Genomic DNA, 4,700 nt, shown 5'->3' with positions numbered 1-4,700 from the left:
TCTTCAGGAACAGGACCAAGCTCCCCGTTTGCCAGTGACCTTGCCAACAAAAGGCCTACCTCTTTGATTTAATTGTAGTGGGGCGATCTGATCTCGGTGTTGCGCGCGGTCCCTGCAGCCTGCTTCTGCTGCTGGGATGGTTCCCACGGCCAGCAGCCTGTGTCCTCTGCAGTCGCTCCGGTCCCAGCAGGTCCCAGCCGGTCCCCGCTGGCCGTGATAGGCGTCCTCCGGCCGCGTCCAGCCCTCCGGTCTTCCAGCTGCGGCCCGCCGCCTGGTCTTCCGGCCTCCCGCCGACCCGGAAGGCACTTTTCTTAGTTTGTTTTCTGTTGCTGTAATTAGCATCATGAACAAAGGCAACTTAGGATGGAAACGGTTTATTTCATCTTGTATATCCGGGTCAGAATTCTCCTGCTGAGGGAAGTCTGGACAGGAATTCAAGACAGGAATCTGAAGGTAGGAACATGTAGTAGAGAACACACAAATGCTGCAGTCTGACTTGTTCTTTGGCAATCTCCAATCTCGTTTTTTAGACGGTCCAGCATCACCTGCCAAAGGAACAGTTCTATCCACTCCGGGTCAGGTTCTCCCACATCAATCATTAAGACAATTGTCCATACACATAGCTACAGGTCAGCCTGATGGAAGTAATTCTTCAAGTGAGAGCCCCTCTTCCCAGGTGACTCTAGTTTGTATAAAATTGACAACAGAAACTAACGAGGGTAGCACCTTTCTGCCTATTATCAGAGCAATAGAAACTCTCATTTAGTTAAAAAAAAATCAGTAAATTCTACTCCAGAGCTTTTAGCTAAGCAAGAAAATTCTTTTATCCTTTACCTAAATCAGTGTGGGCTGAGTCTTCTGTTACTTGAAATCAAGTATCCTGGTACCCAAAGAGGAGAGGAAATAAAAGATATGGAGGAAAAAGAAGGAAGAGTCTGCCGCCAACGTGATTACCAATCCTGAACAATTAGTAGCTGTTCTAGTTTGTGTTCCATTGGTGTGAAAAACCACTGACAGGATACAACTTGAGGAAGAGTTTTTGTTAGTTTATAGGTTACATTTAATCCTTAAGAGAAGTCAGGGCAGGAGCTCAGACCAGGGATCTGGAGGCAGGGAATGAAGCTCAAAGAGAAATGCTTCTTGCTGACTTGCTTAGATGTTTTCATACACAACCCAAGCCTGTCTCCTTGGGGATTGTATTACTCACAGTCGGCTGGGCCCTACTGCATCAATTGGCAACAAGAAAATGCCCCATAGACATGCGCACTGGCTAATCCAATGGAATTAATTCCTCAATTGAGGCTTCCTCTTACAAGGTTTGTCAAGCTGACACCTAAATCTGGGACAGACGTTGAATGATGTTACTTTACATGTATTGAAATGAGATAAACTGAGAACTGATGGACCCAGATTACTTGAGATGTATTGACTTTAGAGGTTTTATTTTAATATTCATGGCTAATAAATACTGCATGTATACGTTTAAAGTTCAGAAAAGCAGAGGTGGCAAAATATTTTGTAATATTTAATAAATGTTTTCCTTTTATCTCTATCATTTATATGACTTACTATTGGTGCTCTGGTTAGCCAGGTACTTGGACTACTATATTACTAACTTTACCAGGGAAGAGCATAACTTACATTGTTGTCTTTAAGAAATTTTTGAAGATTTTATTTGAAGTTACCTAAGTTTTACGATGCACAAGAAGGCATTGTCATTGAGCAACACAAGGGTCTGAGAATCTGGGAATAATCCACCGGGAAGACTGGGTTCAAGTGAACAGAAAATTTATTGAAAAAGGCAGATGTATAAGGGAAGCAGCCAGTGTCCAGATCCAAAACTCTGTTTCCGAGGTGAGGGAGAACAAGCCACTTAAAGGGGAAAATCACACTATGATAATGCCATAGCCTTACACAGTTATAATAGGAGGAGACATAGTTAGGGATTTTCCAGGGTGGCAAACTCCCCAGCTTATTGGGGAGCCTTTGAAGTTGGCACTTCTGCCCCTGCTCAGTGACAATCAATCAGGGGAGAGTGGGGTATTTGTGATTAGGTTGTTTCTTGGTCATTTCCTAGAAATCTGGGGTAAAATAAGGTTTATGGGGTAATCAACTCCCACTATTGAGATGGCAGCCCAGGCGAAAATGGAGTCCCTATTGCTAAGTTGGACAGACTCTGGATTGTTACATAATTATTTGTGCTTCTAATCTCAAACAGAAACCAACTATCGTTCCTACTTTCAACCAACCTCATATATTCGTCAATGCGGTTTGACACTTGGGCTAACCATTTGCCAACTGGGTGCTCTATTGGTAGGAGGTGGAGACTTTAAGAGGCAGATTCTAGTTGAAGGAGAAAAGGTCGTTTTTTGTTTTTGTTTTTGTCTTTTTTCGAGACAGGGTTTCTCCATAGCTTTTGGTTCCTGTCCTGGAACTAGCTCTTGTAAACCAGGCTGGCCTCGAACTCACAGAAATCTGCCTGACTCTGCCTCCCGAGTGCTGGGATTAAAGGCGTGCGCCACCACCGCCCAGCTGAGAAAAGGTCTTTTAAGAGAATATTTGGATTATGATGTACCTCTTGTTTCCTCTTCTGTCTCCCTCTCCCAGCTTTCCCAGCACTCATGTAAACAGACACACCATATCATTTTGCTGAGATGCTCTGTGCCATCAGGGTCCAACACTGATAGAACAAATAGTCATGAACTGAAATCTTTGATACTGAGAGCAAAACTCAGTCCTTCATCCTTTTAGGCCATTCATCTCAGGTATTTTATCTCTTTAACGTGTCAGCCACAGTCCCGTAAAACATTAGATCATATAAAGTATACAAGATGTAGTTGCCCAAATACTGCAAAACAGAAAGTGGAGTATTAATATTAATTAATTAATTATTAATTAATATTCATGATCAGTTTCCTGAACTTTTGTCCCAAAGTCCTTTAATCGTTTTCTCTTTTCCTCAAATACCTGTCTTAAAATGGAAGAGGTAAGCAAAAAAGTGAATTGGCAGTTTCGTATCTTCCACTCAGATTCTTATATTTTAAGAAAAATATTCTTATCTAGTCTTTTTCCTATTCTTAAATTTTAATAGTTATGAATATGTGTTCATCTATTTGCTGATATATCGTAGACATATGCCTAAGTACCAAGGGGACAGATTCCAAAGAAAGCCGTGAAAGACAGATAAGACTACATCTTCAATAGGCACAGAAATCACATGTTCAATAGAGTCTCCTAAAGGAAAATTATTGGTAAGAAAGGAAATCTTGATCGATTAATTGCTGACTAAAGCAAATCTTTGAAAGCGACCTATAATCTCTAACTGTGAATTTGTCAGTGATAGTGGAATCAGGCGGTCAGGCCAACGGGAAGGCAGGATGACACAGAAGCCTCTTAGAGAGAGCAGAAGACACCATTGGGAAAAGAAGTAAATAAAATCTGTAGGTAAATAATGGTGTGGATCCTTAAATCTGCATGACTCAATGCTATTGACTCTCAGCCAGTGATAAAATGACCTGGACTCCTTTATAACACAGTAGTTTATAGTACATGCAAGGGTAATAAACATAAGACACAAGGGGACGTACCGTGAAGGTTAATAAGCTGTATAGATTATATCATGTTTCCAATGAGACCATGCAACTTAAAGATGTTGTTTATAATTCTTAACATTTAAGGAAAGAATGCATATTATTCCATAAGAATGGCCATATCAATTAACAAAGGAGAAAGTTATAGACAACAAGGGCATCCCAGAGTCATTAAGGACCAGATCCAAATTTCACTTGGCAGGTTGTTTCTGGAATCGTACGCATCTGTGAGAAACAGGAAAATGTTTTAGCTCTGGGCAGATACTAGTGAATCTAATAGCTTCCCTGTCAATTGGATTAACTTCAGAGGGTTAAAAGTAAACCAGACCCTGCCAGGTAGCAAGCTCACCTCTAAGAGCAATGCCTTTCAGATAGCATTATCATATGATTTTTGTCAGGCCTAAATAAATAAAAAAAAGTGAATAGTGCAACCTCAAATACCATATTAGTCCAAAATCTAAAAACTCAAAAAGAAAAAGGACCCAACAGGGAAGGCGTCTCCTAAAAGTCAAGTTTACTAAGCTTCACAGTTTTGTCTTTCCTTCTTGGTCTGTCACATGGAAGTAAATAACTCACACATTGAAAATGCAGAATAAGACTATTTTATATTTATTTATATTTTCCACAGACATACTTTGTACACACATTTGTCCTAGTCACGTTAGACTTCATAAATAATACACATACTATATATTATTACTAGAGCTGTTTTGTTGGAATGGGTTGCCTTACTCTTATTTTTAAAATTGTTTTTATTGAGTTATATATTTTTCTCCACATTCTTCCCTTTCTCTCCCCTTCCCTTCTACCCTCTCCCATGGTCCACATGCTCCCAATTTACTCAGGAGATCTTGTCTTTTTCTATGTCCCATGTTGTTTAGATCCATGTACGTCTCTCTTAGGATCCTCTTTGTTGTCTAAGTTCTCTGGGATTGTGAACTGTAGACTAGTTTTCCTTTGCTTTATGTCTAAAAGCCACTTATAAGTGAGTATATATGATATTTAACTTTTTGGGTGTGGGTTACCTCACTCAATATAACGTTTTCTAGATCCATCCATTTGCCTGCAAGTTTCAAGATGTCATTATTATTTTTTTTAAATTTATTTATT

Source organism: Microtus ochrogaster, chromosome 21, assembly GCF_000317375.1.
Source record: "Microtus ochrogaster isolate Prairie Vole_2 chromosome 21, MicOch1.0, whole genome shotgun sequence".
Classification (NCBI taxonomy): domain Eukaryota; kingdom Metazoa; phylum Chordata; class Mammalia; order Rodentia; family Cricetidae; genus Microtus; species Microtus ochrogaster.
This window is presented reverse-complemented; position numbering follows the sequence as displayed.